The 15,291-nt window shown below is 53.4% G+C and overlaps 1 protein-coding gene across 1 annotated transcript in view; it reads left to right on the top strand.

The window, feature by feature from the left end:
• Window positions 1-5,001: 5,001 nt before the first annotated feature.
• Window positions 5,002-15,291, top strand: part of GNG2 (G protein subunit gamma 2) — a 28,158-nt gene continuing 17,868 nt past the window's right edge. Inside the window, exon 1 of the mRNA XM_054635596.2 lies at window positions 5,002-5,309. The gene's annotated coding sequence lies outside the window, so the exon portion shown is untranslated. The remainder of the gene's footprint in view (window positions 5,310-15,291) is intronic.

Here is a 15,291-nt window from a genome sequence, read left to right as displayed (position 1 = left end):
TCTGATGGAAGGTTTGTGCTGCCTTTCCCCTCCCCAGCACCCAGGACCACCCTCCCATCTCCCACTGGTGCTAATTAAACTCAGAACATAATTGGCCAGTTATTTTCCACATGAGTTTTGGGCCAGGTTTGCTGATCCTGGCACCTCCTTCCTAAAGCCAAGGAAAACTGCGGAAGGTGCCAACACCCACAACCTTTCAGTGTCCCCATTCACTGGGAGAGCTGGGAATTGTGCTCACCTGGAGAGGAGAAGGCTCCAGGGAGAGCTCAGAGCCCCTGGCAGGGCCTGAAGGGGCTCCAGGAGAGCTGGAGAGGGACTGGGGACAAGGGATGGAGGGACAGGAGCCAGGGAATGGCTGCCAGTGCCAGAGGGCAGGGATGGGTGGGAGATTGGGAATTGGGAATTCCTGGCTGGGCTGGAATTGCCAGAGCAGCTGTGGCTGCCCCTGGATCCCTGGAAATGTCCAAGGTGAGGTTGGAGCAGCCTGGGACAGGGGGAGGTGTCCCTGCCATGGCAGGGGTGGGATGGGATGGGATTTAAGATCCCTTCCAACCCAAACCAGGCTGGGAATCCATGAAGAAGAAGAAGAAGAAGAAGAAGATGATGATGATGATGATGATGATGATGATGATGATGATGATGATGATGATGATGATGATGAAGAGCCTGTTTTCCATGGGGAAGCAGCATCAGGGAAGCCTCCAGAGTGGTTTTTTCCCCTGCAGGCTGGGGCCCTGGATCCTGGCATGGAGATGTGGGGCTGTGCCCCCACTGCCCCTCCCCATGCCCACTGCCAGGAGCACCCAGAGCCTTTCCCACAGGCTCCAGAGATAATTGCACATTCCCAGCAAATTCCCTTTGTCCTCTATAAATATCCCGCTGGCCATCGGCAGGTCCGGGGCCCTAATTGCTGATTTCTGCTCAAACCCGACATTTTTGGGGCAGGAGGGAGGAGCAGGAGGGAATGAGCCACTTCTGGGAGGGGGGACTGCATTGTCTGCTGCTAAGTATAGCCTGCAGATTTCATGCCTGGCCCCTAAAACCCCGGAATTTTCCTCAAACCAGATGGGGAAGGGTCTGGAGGGGGTGAGCAGGGGAGGGAGCTCTGCCCTGCCCGTGGGCTGTGCTCAGAGGAGGCTGAATGGGAATGAATTTAACAAATCCCCCTTCCCTCTGATGCCCTGACCTCCATTCCTGCTTCATCCCAGCACAGGGGAGGTCCCCAGGGGAGGGAAAGGTCCCTGAGTTCCCATCCCTGCCCTTTTCCCTGGGATGCTCCCTGCTGCTCCAGCTGCTCCCTGCTGCCGTTCCATGGATTTAAACACCACAAAAACCAAAACAAACTCCCCTGCTCCGGGGCCATCTCTGCTCCAGGGGCTGCACTTCCAAATGTTGCAGCTCCCATCACAATTCCGGGCTGGATGGAGCAGGCGGAGATTTGGGATTTGTAGGGCGACCACAGGCAAAACGCCAATTTTAGGGAGCAAAATGCACAATATTGGGGCTGTTTTGGGATGAATTTGGGCTGTTTTGGGCTGGTTTTGGCTGGTTTGGGATGTTTTGAGATGTTTTGGGATGTTTGGGGCTGTCTTGGGATGTTTTCATCTGGTTTTGGATGTTTTGAGCTGTTTTGGGATGTTTTGGGGCTGTTTGGGGGCTGTTTTGGGATATTTTGAGATGTTTTGGGATGTTTGGGGCTGTTTGGGGCTGTCTTGGGATGTTTTCATCTGGTTTTGGATGTTTTGGGCTGTTTTGGGATGTTTGGGGCTGTTTGGGGCTGTCTTGGGATGTTTTCATCTGGTTTTGGATGTTTTGGGGCTATTTGGGGCTGTTTTGGGGCTGTTTTCAGCTGGTTTGGGATATGTTGGGGCTGTTTTGGGGTGTTTTGGGGGTGTTTTGGGCTGTTTTCAGCTGTTTTGGGGCTGTTTGGGGCTGTTTTGGGGTGTTTTCATCTGGTTTTGGATGTTTTGGGCTGTTTTGGGTTGTTTTGGGCTGTTTTCAGCTGGTTTGGGCTGTTTTGGGGCTGTTTTGGGGCTGTTTTGGGATGTTTTGGGCTGTTTTGGGGGTTGTGCCCCTCCCCATTTCTGCTGTGCCCCCTGCCTGGGGGACACAGGAAGTTCCTTTCATAAAACCACGGCATTCCAGTGGTATCCTTCATTTACTAATTAATTTCCCTCCCCTTTGCTTTCTGCTGCTGTTCAGCAGGGATGGCTGTGCCCCAGTGGGTGCCTGGCACTGCACCCTCATTTTTTACCAACACCCCCCCAAAACAGGCAGGGCTGGCTGTGCCCACCAGCACCACCCCAGTGAGGCAGCAGTGACCAACTGGTGACAATCACCAAACATCCCCCGGGGCTTTTTAGGGGATTTCTGGCACCCTGAAACCATCACTGGAGGCAGAGCTTGTGATGAGTGCAGCCCCACGGGACCCCTGGGCTGTGCTGGGGGCACTGGGGAGGGGGGACAGGGATGCAGGGACGGCTCTGGGTGGGATTTTGGGGTGTGGGGGTGATGTGCAGGGCTCTAGGACCAGCTCTGGGTGGGTTTTTGGGATGTCCTAGGTGGGTGCCAGGGCTGCAGGGACGGCTCTGGGTGGGATTTTGGGATGTTGGGGTGATGTGCCAGGGCTGCAGGGTGGGTTTTTGGGGTGTCCTAGGCTCTGGGTGGGTTTTTGGGGTGTCCCAGAGGGTGCAAGGGCTGCAGGGACAGCTCGGGGTGGGTTTTTGGGATATCCCAGGTGGATGCCAGGGCTGGGTGGGTTTTTGGGATATCCCAGGTGGGTGCCAGGGCTGGGTGGGTTTTTGGGATGTCCCAGGTGGGTGTCAGGGCTGCAGGGACAGCTCGGGGTGGGTTTTTGGGCTGTGCCAGCCGGGTGCAGGGACAGCTCAGTGATTTTTGGGGCGATGTGCCAGGGCTGAGCTCCCCTGCGCAGGGCAGCGGAGGAAATCAGTCACGGACGGAAATCTGTCACCGGCGTTGCTGTGGAAACCGGAGGGGAAACCCGGGCGGCGACAGCGAGCGGAGCCCGGCGCGGGGAGGGGACACGGACACGGCCCCGGGGCCCCCGCGGCTCCCGCTCCACCCTGCGGGGATGCTCCCAAAATGAGCCGCATCCCTCGGCGCTGCTGCTGCTGTGGGGCTGGTCTGGGGCTGGTCTGGGCTGCCTTGTGCTGGTTTTTTGGCTGGTTTGGGTTGCTTTAGGATGTTTTGGGGCTGGTTTGGGAGGTTTTGGGGGTTGTGCCCCTCCCCAGTTCTGCCCCCGGGCAAAGGGCACAGCAGAAAATCATCGTGCACTTTCAGAAAATCGTGGAGTTCCAGAGCGGTTTGGGTTGGGAGGGGCCTTAAATCCAAAAAATCGTTGTGCACTTTCAGAAAATCATGGAATTCCAGAGTGGTTTGGGTTGGAAGGAGCTTTAAATCCAATCCCATCCCACCCCTGCCATGGCAGGGACACCCTCCACTATCCCAGGCTGCTCCAAACCCCAATGTCCAACCTGGCCTGGAAGAATTCCAGGGATTTGGGGCAGCCCCAGCTTCTCTGGGCACCTGTGCCAGGCCCTGCCCACCCTGCCAGGGAAGGATTTCCATGAGGACACAGCTGGGCTGGGGCAGAAGGAGGAAAAAGGGAAAAGCCACCTCATAAAAACCCCATCCCTCATGCCTCCAGAATCTTCCACCTGAAATCCCCCAAATTGGGCATGTGGGCTGATATTGACTGAAAATAAAATAAAATAAAATAAAATAATAAATAAAATAATAATAAAATAAAATACCAAAAGAAAATAAAATAAAAAACAAAATAAACCAAAATAAAATAAAATAAAAAACAAAATAAAAATAAAAATAAATAAAATAAAATAAAAATAAGTAAAATAAAATAAAAATAATATAAAATAAAATAAGAAATAAAATAAAATAAAAAAATACAAAATAAAATAAGAAATAAAATAAAAATAATACAAAATAAAATAATAATAAAATAAAATAATAATAAAATAACAAAATAAAATAAAGACCAAAATAAAATAAATAAAATAAAATAAAATAAAATAAAATAAAATAAAAATACTGAGTGATCCCCCGAGCTGTGCCCTAAATGGAAACCTTGGAGTTGGAAGTGTTGGAGGGGCAGGGAGGGGTTTGGGGTGCCAGGGGGAGGGGGACTGGTGGGGAGGGAAGTGTTGGGGAGGATCCGGGGTTTTGGGGGCTCCAGGGACATGGAAGGATCCAGGCATGGGGTGTTTGGAGCAGTGCAGGGGCTGAGAGAGGGCAGGGGTGGGTTTAGGGGGGCTGCGGGGTGCAGGGATGGGTGTGTGGGGCTCAGGGGTGGTTTAGGGGTGTGGTGGGTGCAGGGGGGGCTCGGGGGGGTATGGGGCGGGTGTAGGAACTGGGAGTGCACACGGGTGTGGGGTGGGCACGGAGCGGGTCTGGGGTGCGGGGTCGGGGCAACGTGGGGTGGCCGAGGGACAAGGGGCCATCCAAGGGACAGGGACAGGGACAGGGGCAGGGATAGGGGCAGGGACAGGGACAGGGATAGGGACGGGACAGGGACAGGGATAGGGATAGGGATAGGGATAGGGACAGGGACAGGGACAGGGATAGGGACAGGGGCAGGGATAGGGACAGGGACAGGGGCAGGGAGAGGGACGGGGGCAGGGACAGGGACAGGGATAGGGACAGGGACAGGGATAGGGACAGGGATAGGGATAGGGACAGGAGCTGGGACAGGGACAGGAGCTGGGACAGGGACAGGGACAGGGACAGGAGCTGGGACAGGGACAGGGGCAGGGACAGGGATAGGGATAGGGATAGGGATAGGGGCAGGGACAGGAGCAGGGACAGGAGCTGGGACAGGGGCAGGGGCAGGGACAGGGACAGGGGCAGGGGCAGGGACAGGGACAGGGAGCGGGACCTGCGCAGGGTGAGGGCAGGCAGGGAGGAGGCAGCGGGCTCTGGGCAGGAGCGATCCGCGAACGCCGGGGGAGCGCAGAGCATCAGCAGGAGGAGGAGGAGGAGAGGAGGAGGAGGAGGAAGTCGGGGCTGAGCCGCTTCCTGTAGGCAGCGGGATGAGCGCAGACAAAGCTGGGTGGGGACTCGCCGCTCGGGGCTGCTGCTGACCACCATCCTCCTCCTCCTCCTCCTCCTGCTGCTGCTGCTGCTGCTGCTGCTGCGGCCGCATCCCTCCGGCCCTCCCTCCTCCATCCCTTCCTCCATCCCAGCGTCCGCCCGTCCGTCCGTCCATCCATCCCTCTGTCCGTCTGTCCGTCCCGCCGCCGCCCGCCCCGCGGGGACCGGGGCACCGCTTCCAGGTACGGCATGGGAGCACTGGGAGCACTGGGAGCACTGGCAGTGGAATCACTGGGAGCACTGGCAGGGCTGTTACTGGGAGCGCTGGGAGCACTGGGATGGCTGGCACTGGGAGCACTGGGAGCGCTGGGAGCACTGGCAGTGCTGTTACTGGGAGCATTGGGAGCACTGGGAGTACTGGGAGCGCTGGCAGGGCTGGCAATGGAATCACTGGGAGCACTGGGAGCGCTGGCAGGGCTGTTACTGGGAGCGCTGGGAGCGCTGGGAACACTGGAATGGCTGTTACTGGGAGCACTGGGAGCGCTGGCGCAGGTGGGGCTGGGCAGGGCTGTCCCCACCCGCTGTCCCTGAGCCCCGTGGGGACCGAGCCGCTCCTAAATCAGCAGAAATTCCCCAAATCCCCCAATTCCGCTCAGCCCAGGGGAGCCCGGGGGTCCCACCCTGCGCGGCTGGGGCCGAAGGTGCTTTGTGCAGCCAGCTCAGGCTCCCAACAAAGGTTGGATTTAAAGGGTTTGATCCTCCTTAATCAGCTGATTTGCCATCACAGGCGAGGCTTTCTCCGGGGATGAATGAGACGTAGTGTTCTTTCTCCCCTGATTTTTTTATCTTTTGTAATCACGGGAAGGAAGGAAGGAAGGAATGGGGAGACTTTCCCGATCCCAAATCCCTGCAGCAGCCTGTGCTGGGATCAGCCCCAGCCTGGCTTGGAGGGATTTGGGGCTGATGTCCATGCAGGTCCCTCCCCACAGCCATGCCCCTCTCCTTTCTATCCAAATCCCTGTTTTCCCAGCAGTGCTTTGGGTGAAGGATTCCCGGGAAAATCACCGCGATGAGCTCGAGGAAAACTGGTCCAGGGCTGGGAGGGGGGAATCCAGCAAAAAACTGACACAGGGAAGATTTGGAATAGGAATGAGGAGGAAATTCCTGGCCGGGAGGGTGGGCAGGCCCTGGCACGGGGTGCCCAGAGCAGCTGGGGCTGCCCCAAATCCCTGGAATTGTTTCAGGCCAGGTTGGACAGGGCTTGGGGAAGGTGTGGATGGCAGGGAGTGGAATGGGATGGGCTTTAAGGACCCTTCCCATCCCTGTCAGAGATCCCACCATTCTGGTGGAAAATGATTTATATTTATTAAATTATTTAAGGCCAATCCTGACCTCACAGCGATACCCCCTCATTAATCAATCGCTAATGAGCTGCTAATGAACTTAGAGCACGGTGCCCAAAGGGCAGGGGCTGGGAGCAGCAGTGATCTGCCTCTGCTGTTCCTGCTGCTCGTATTTCTTTCCCCATTTCCTGCTGCTCTTATTTCTTTCCCCATTTCCCCCTGCCCTCCCGAATTGCTCCTGATCCATCATCCCCAGCTCCTGTCTCCTGGAGAAGGGGCTGGGGCCGTGAGGATGGGTGGTAGCAGGCTGCAGCCAGGCACGGAGGATTTTTCCTTATAACTGGATTTCCCTGAATGCAACTGGAGCATGCAGATTTTTAATCCTCTTTCCAACCATATGGCCGCTGGCTGGATTGAAATATGACTCAATTAATTATTGCCAGGAAAGCCCTGGGGCCAAGCCTTTCTCTGGGAGGGGGTTTGGAGGTGCTCCCCGGGTTTTAAGGGGGCTTTTCCCACCCTGTTTCGTGGGATTCAGGGGTGGGGCTCAGCCCCATCCCACCCCAGCTTCTGTGTTGGCCCTACAAGGCTGGGCATGGCCCCAGCTGCTCCTTGGCACCAATTTTGGGGATTTTTTTAGGCATTTCCAGCCTTGCAGGAGGAGGCAGAGATGCTGCTTGGTGCGCTGTGCTGCTGGCTGCTCACCTGGAGCATCAGCCTGGCTGTCTCAGCATCACCTGGACAAGGCCTGGAGGCAGCCTTGTCCCCAAAATGGGACATTCCCAGCTTGGGAGGCCCTGTGGTCTCTCCACACGTGCCCATCCCCTCTCTCCCAGCTTCCCTGGGAGCTGCCAGCTCTGCTGCCAGTGGATGGTGCACCAGCCTGAAGGAGCTCGTGGGGTTTTCTCCTTGCTGGTGGCTTGGTGGGGCACATTTTGGATCTGGGGGGAGGTGGTGACTGAGGCTGCTTCGTGGCATGGGGGTTCTCAAGACCAGGAGCAGGCAATCCTAAAGGGATTCCCATGGATTGGTGGCTGTGAGCTGGTGAAGAAGCTCTATTATAATTATATATTTAGATATATTTATAGGAATTATTATTATTATTATTATTATTATTATTATTATTATTATTATTATTATTACTGTTATTAATGTTATTCGTCCCCAATCCCACCTGCTGCTTTTGCCACCCCATGCCCAATGGAAAATGCAATAAAAACGCAATTTTCCCGGGGTGGGCAGCGCCATCCCCCCCGGCAGCCCCGCGGATGCTCCCGCTGGAATTCCAGGGGCTCCTGAATCCCGGTGAGTCACCGAAGGAGGACAGGCCGGCGCCGGCTGTTTCCATAGTAATTAGGGCTGGAGAGACGGTGCTGGAGCCCCACGGATCCCCAAAAAATCGCTGCCAGGGGCGGCTGTCCCGCTCCATCCCACCGGGACCGCGGGGCCGCTCCCTCCGCCTGGATCGCCCCCTTTGGGGCTGGGATTTAGGGATTCAGCCTGGGAAAAAACAGCATTTCAGGCTCGAGTGGCATCCGTCCTTAGCGAGGCTTCTCCAAGGGTCTCCCTGCCGTGCCCGGAGCGGGACGGGAAAAGCGGGACGGGAAAAGCGGGACGGGAAAAGCGGGACGGGAAAAGCGGGATGGGAAAAGCGGGATGGGAAAAGCGGGACGGGAAAAGCGGGATGTGTCCGTGTGTGTTCACAGCCAGCCTGGAAGAGGGAGGGAGGAGCTGAGGGATTCGGTCGGATTTTCAGGTTTTCTTGCTTTTCAGGCTCTTCTCTTGCTTTTCTCCCTCTCCGGGCTCAGCCTCTTTGTGGGGAGGAGGGATGAAACCCCATTCCATGGAGAAGGATGTGGCTGCATCCTGCTCCACTGAGCCAGGGATTTTTTTTGCTTGTCCTCGCACGGTTTTATTCCCTGCTCACTTCCAGCCCAGCTTTCCATATGCATTTTTCCCTCGTGCATTTTTGCACCTTTGCATGGTGCAAACCCCCCAAATCCGCTCCCTTTAGAGCACAGGAGGGGTTTTGTCCACCCAAATTCCCTGGGGGAATGGCCAGGGGTGTCCTGGTCCTGCTGCTGGGGTGGCTGCAGGGACAGGTCTGGGGCTCGTGGAGAGGCAGCTCTGAGCTGGGCAGGATCCAGCTGGAGGGATTTGGCTCCATGGAGAAGCCAGGATTGCTCCAAACCCCATCCAGGGTGGGGCTGGGATGGTGCTGGTGGGGTGTGGGTGTTGGATCAGGCCAGTGGTTAATTAATTAATGATGCCTTTGATTAGGGATGTGCAAGGGAATCGAGGAGCTGGGTGGGCAGGGAGGAGGCTGGAGGGAGGAGCAGGGAATGGCAGGAGCAGGAAATCGGGGAATGACAGGATCAGGGAATCACAGATCAGGGAATGACAGGAGCAGGGAATCAGGGAATGACAGGATCAGGGAATCACAGATCAGGGAATGACAGGAGCAGGGAATCAGGGAATGACAGGATCAAGGAATCACAGATCAGGGAATGACAGGGTCAGGGAATCTGGGAATGACAGGAGCAGGGAATCACAGATCAGGGAATGACAGGAGCAGGGAATCTGGGAATCACAGATCAGGGAATGATGCAGGAGCAGGGAATGACAGATTAGAAATCACACGATCAAGGAATCATGGAATCACAAATTAGGGAATGACAGGATCAGGGAATCACAGATCAGGGAATCAGGGAATGACAGGATCAAGGAATCACAGATCAGAAAATGACAGGGTCAGGGAATCCGGGAATCACAGATCAGGGAATCAGGGAATGATGCAGGAGCAGGGAATGACAGATTAGGAAATCACAGGATCAAGGAATCATGGAATCACAAATTAGGGAATCACAGATCAAGGAATGACAGGATCAGGGAATCAGAATCACAGGATCAGGGGAATCAAGGGTCTTGAATGACAGAAGCAGGGAATCAGAGAATGACAGGATTAGGGAATCACAGATCAGGAAATGACAGGGTCAGGGAATCCAGGAATCACAGATCAGGGAATGACGCAGGAGCAGGGAATGACAGATTAGGAAATCACAGGATCAAGGAATCATGGAATCACTGGATCAGGGAATCACAAATTAGGAAATCACAGATCAGGGAATCAGAATCACAGGATCAGGGGAATCACAGTTCTTGAATGACAGAAGCAGGGAAGCAGGGAATCAGAGGATCAGGGAATCAGGGAATCACAGGTGGATTGGGTTGGAAGGGATCTAAGAGACCATCTGGGATAGGCTCAGATGCAGCCATGCTGAGGCTGGAGTCTAAATCCCTTCATTTCACATGGGAATGACGGACTCCAAGCACCAGGATCGGCGGGAATAAAAAATCCCTTCCGAAATCACATTGGGCCAAGCCTTGAAAAATCAGCACCTTGCAGCTGAGGCAGCCTGGATAATTCCTGGGAAGCAGCAGCTGCACCAGGACCTGCTTATCCTCCCAAACACAATTAGTTTTCACCTTATCTCGTCCTTCCCTGGCTTTTCACTCAGCAGCTTCCTTCCCCTCTCGTCTGTCATCATCATCCTCGTTAGAGCCCGGGTTAATTAGTTTATCCCAGGGAAGCTCTCGTGGTTGGAGCTCTCTGCTGCTCTCCTGCAGGTTCCTGAGCTGCAGGTTGGTTATTCCAGGGGTGCTGCTGGATAAGCTCCTTTGGCTGAGCTGCTGGCTCAGTTTAACAGCTTTATCTTCCTCTCTGCTCTCCCGAGGGCTTTGGGAAGGAAAGCTGGCTCTGTCCATCCCATAAAGCTCCCCAGGAACAGATTTCCCACCTGGAAAGGTCCTGGATGGGCACTGCAAGAGGGATCTGTGTGGGAAGGAGCTGCCTTGGAGCTCCTCAGGGATTTGTGCTCCTTCCCGTGTCATATAAAATCCCCCAAAAAGGGGAAAAATCCTTGGCAGAGCACGGGGTGCTCCCAGTGCAAACCCCTGGGTGTTCCTGGTGTCACAGCTGCTCTTCTGAGGGGCCAGGGGGACAATCCCAGCCCCAAGGCTTGGCTGCTTCCTGCTCTCCCTGCTGCCTGTGCCCATCCCTGCAGGCAGAGGGGACCTCATTGGTGCCCTGTGCCACCACCCCCTAATTCTGGCACATTCCCGGAGTAAATCCATGCTGAGCATCCTCCCTCTCCTCCCTGCCCTCCTGCCCCTGCCTGGGCAGGAGGAGCCCCGGTGTCCCCAGGGCTGGCACCTGCGGGACAAGGGTGACACTGCCGGCTGGGTTCCTGTGCTAATTAGGGCCATTAAGGTCATTAACGTTTGGGTGCTGCCGTGTCTCTCTCGTGCCAGGAAATTGTGGAATTGTTCAGGTCGGAAAAGCCCTCTCCAGTCTTCAAGCACAGCAGCCATTCCCACCCATGTCCCCAAGTGCCACCATCCCCACGGCTTTTCAGTCCCTGCAGGGCTGGGGACTCCACCCTGTGGAGCCAGTGCCTGAAATTCTGAAATTCCTCCGCAATTTTTGCCAATTCCCTTTTAATGATTTGTTTTTCCCGGTTCATTTTCCCGAGGAACAGACGTGGGGCTGAGCCAGGGAGAGCCACCACGGTGGTGGCACCTTGGGGACAGGCAGAGTGTCCCTGTGCAGCCCCCAGAGCCCGCAGGGGTGTGGAGGAGCTGTGCTTTCCCATCTGGGCTGTGTCCCAGAGGACAAACCAGGGGCTGGATGAGGTTCAGGAATACTGAACCTGTTGCAGCATCCCCTGGGATGGCACAGGGAGCACTGCCAGGTGTCCAACAGGCACAGCCTGGGAGGGCTGAAGGGATGCTGGAAGGATTCTCCAGGCTTCAGTGGGCTGAAAATCCTCCCTGGAGCTGTGAGATCCTGTGCAGGAGCTGTGGGTTTGGAGGAGCTGTGCTTTGGGGTCGTTTTGGGGTATTTTGGGTAAGGAAGCAGCAGCTGTCAGCTGATGGGAGATGCTCAGCTCTGATTTGATTCCTCTTTGGTTTTGCTTTGGAGCAGGGAAGGAGGATAAAGAGGGTGTGGAGAGTCAGGGGTGCCAGGAAAACGTCTTCACAATGCCACTGTCACCAGAGGACACCAGGACAGTGCCAGTGTCCCTGCCTGTGCCATTTGTCATTGCCATGGCTGCAGCCCAAGGGCCTCAGCACAGAAACCTTGGGAGAAACAGGCAGGGCTTGGTCTGAGCCTCCTGAGACAGGAACAATTCTCAGTGCCCAGGAGTCCAGAGGAGCCACAGAGATGCTCTGAGGGTTGGGAATGCTCCCCTGGAGAGGAGAAGGCTCCAGGGAGAGCTCAGAGCCCCTGGCAGGGCCTGGAGGGGCTCCAGGAGAGCTGGAGAGGGACTGGGGACAAGGCATGGAGGGACAGGAGCCAGGGGGCAGGGATGGGTGGGATGTTGGGAAGGAATCTCTGCTCTCAGCCATCACTCAGGGCAGGTCAGAGCTGTGCCCATGGCTCTGGTGTGAGTCCATGTGGGTCCAGGAGTCCCCAGGATGTCCTGCAGGAACATGGTTGGGTTTTCTCCGTGTTCCAGGTTCCTTCTCAGGGATTTCCTGCCCCTCTCTGGTCCTGCAGCACTTTGGGGTCCTTGCTTGGGAACCATCACAAGCTGTCTGAACCTCTTTAATTTCTAATTAACCTCCAGGCCTGTGGCTGCTGCTGGAAAGGGCCCAGGCAGAGCTTCCCCACCTTGGGAGATTTGCTGAACCTTGGCCAGGCCTGGTGGATTCCATGGCTTTGTGCAGAACCTTGGGAAAGGACAAGGCCATGGTGGGGACAGAGCTCCAGTGTGACCCTGGGGCAGCTTCAGGTGTTGGGAAAGGCTTTGGGGCCAATTCTTGCTGCATCCCTTGGATTTTGAACCTCCTGGAGACGTGGTGGTGTTTGTGTGGTGCTGGCAGGGCCGGCCCCATCCAAATCCTTTGCATTATTTATCAGCTGATTTAATAGAATTGCTCAGCCTCACATCCTTGCTCAGGGATTTGGATCCACCTCTGGTGCTTCCCTCACTCCCCACTTAATGCCAGAGCTGGGGGAAACTCTCCCTCCTCCTTCCTCCCTCCACGCTGTGAATAAAAACGGGGAATAAAGGGAATAAAAAGATTATTTTAATGCAGCCAGCCAGGCTTAAGGAGAGGTATAAGCAGCAAATAAGGGAGGCAATGATTATTATTTTTTAAGCCTGAAAATCTAAGCCCTGTGTAAGTGTTTCTGTTAAATGATGGAAAAGTTAGGCTGGTTTGGAATCCATGCTGCTCCCACATCCTGCCTGGAACTGAGATTTCCCCCAGTGAGCAGCTGCTCCCAGTGACTTCACAGCTCAGGAAAAACAGAGAAACCCACTGAAACACAGATTGCCCAGTAGCAGGTAGGCAGGGAAAGGTGTTTAACCCTGGGGAATGAGAAATACAAGGGAGTGAATGTAGAGGAATGGAAGTAGATGTAATGTAGCTTGTGTATATTGTGTAATGTATAATAATGCATATTGTGTATAATGTGGATTGTGCATTTTAAGCTTCACTATATCTCCTTGGAGGGAGGTGTGTTGTATTGAAAAGTAGTGTGGAAAAAAAAGGTTTTTTAATTTTTTTTGTGTGTGTAGTTGAAAGAAAAGTGGTATTTGGGTTGTTAGAGAAAAGTGGAAAACAGAGGCAGGGGATGAATAGATAAAATCTTGAAAAATGGGACAGAAAACCAGAAAGTTGGACACAGGAAAAAAACAAATAAAATAAAACAAAAGGGGGAATAAAAGCATACTAGCAGAGACACCCCAAAAATAACCCTTTGGGAGTTATGTTAGCTAACATAGGAAAATTAGGAAAATTAAAAATACAGAGATACAACTCCTCGCAAAAGGAGAAAATACAGGGTATGCAGTAGTTGATGGGAAAAACATGCAAACTATGGAAAAAGATAAATCAACCTTAAACTAGTAAGCTCAAACTTGTGAATGATATACTTTAAAAAGAGCACATATGGAATATTTAACACAAAAACCCGTGGTGCCAAGGCAGTGATTCCAGAAAGATCAAAGCTCTGGGAGTGGGCACTGGGATAAATGAAAACACCTGAGGGATCCCTGCATGGGGAGGGAGGGGATCCAGCTGGCCTGGGATGCTTCATCCAGCCTTTCCAGCGTTCCTCAGGCTTGGAATTGTTCATCCTTTATTCTTATTTTGCTGTGTGAGTGTAAATTCACCAGTGTGTGCTGAGCTTGTGTCACCCAGAGCTGGGGAAAGCAGGGAGGGTTCTCTGCCAGGGCTTGGGGCTCTGCAGGGAAGGTGAGGTGCTCTCTGTGGGGGTCAGTGAGAGAGGATGAGGATGAGGATGAGGATGGAGACAGGCCAGGGAACGGGGTGGGAAAGGCTCGGAGGGAGCAGCTGGGGAGGAAAAAGCCAATTTTGCTCTTTTGCAGGAGCAGCGTGGTCAGGGAAAATGTAGGTGGGTCAGGCCTGCAGCAAAGGGAAGCTGCTGAGCACATCCCCCCCTTTTTTTTTCCTCCTTTTTTGCTTTTTTTCTCTCTTTTTATTTCTCCTTTCCCCCCTTCCATTTATACCCATTTTTTCTCTATTTTCCCTCTTTTTATTTCTCCTTTCCCCCACTTCCATTTGTACCCTTTTTCCTCTCTCTTTTTCCTCCTTTTATTTCTCATTTCCCCCCTTCCTTTTATACCATTTTTTCTCACTTTTTTCTCTTTTTATTTCTCTTTTCCACCCCTTCCTTTTATACCCTTTTTCCCCTCTCTTTTTCCTCTTTTTATTTCTCTTTTCCCCCTTCATTTATACCCTTTTTTCTCTCTTTTTCTTCTTTTTAATTCTCTTTTTTCCTCCTTCCTTTTGTACCATTTTTCCTCTCTTTTCCCCCTTTTTATTTCTCCTTTCCCCCCCCTTCCTTTTATACCATTTTTTCTCTCTTTTTCCTCTTTTTATTTCTCCTTTCCCCCACTTCCATTTATACCCTTTTTTTCTCTGTTTTTCTTCTTTTTAATTCTCTTTCCCCCCCTTCCTTATATACCCTTTTTCCTCTATTTTCCCTCTTTTTATTTCTCTTTATTTCCCCCTTCCATTTATACCCTTTTCCCCCTCTCTTTTTATTTCTCTTCCCCCCCCCTTCCTTTTATACCCTTTTTTTTTTCCTCTTTTTATTTCTCTTTATTTTCCCTTTCCTTTTATACCTTTTTTTTCTTCCCCCCTCCCTCAGAAACCTGCTAAACCCTGTTCCATGTGGCTCCTCCACCTGCCCATGGAGCTGTGGCCCTCAGCAGATGCTTCACTCATTCACTGCTCTCAGGGATGTGAAACCTGAAATTACCACAGCCCCAAGACAACTGCGATAATTTTGGGGGATTTGGTGTTTTTTTTACTCCACAACCCATACCTAAAACACACCAAAACCCCCAAAACTATGCCAGAACTCCCATCTTGTGGTGCAGGCACTACTGGATGCTGTGAAAAGCCTGGATCAGAAATGCTGCTGCTGCTGCCCCAGTTCTGCCACGCTGGCCATGCCCTCCTCTCCTCATTCCTGGGCAGGACCCAGGTGTACACCCTGCCTCCAAAAACAGGGCCAGCTTCAGCCTGGAATGCAGCAGGGCACAGGGGAGAGAGAGGCAGGCAGCAACGGGGCAGGGAGTTAAATTTAATTGGGATAATATGGGTCAGAGCAGCAGCACCAACAACCTACTTCTGCCAGCCCGCCCAAATAACCTGGTTTGAGCTCTGCCATGGCTCCAGCCCTGCCCAGGGCCCCAACACATCCCTGTGTGCATCAGTCTGGGTTTGGGAAGCCAGGTGTCTGCTAAGGGAGGCAGCAACCTCCCCTGAAATGGAGAATGTGAACCCCCTCCCTCTGAATTGTTATAATTTTGAAATTAAGGGGCTCTCAGGCAAAGATATG

Source organism: Agelaius phoeniceus, chromosome 6 (genome assembly GCF_051311805.1).
Source record: "Agelaius phoeniceus isolate bAgePho1 chromosome 6, bAgePho1.hap1, whole genome shotgun sequence".
NCBI classification, from domain to species: Eukaryota; Metazoa; Chordata; class Aves; order Passeriformes; family Icteridae; genus Agelaius; species Agelaius phoeniceus.
Note: the sequence above shows the minus strand (reverse complement) of the source record. Positions and strands in the feature narration are given on the sequence as shown.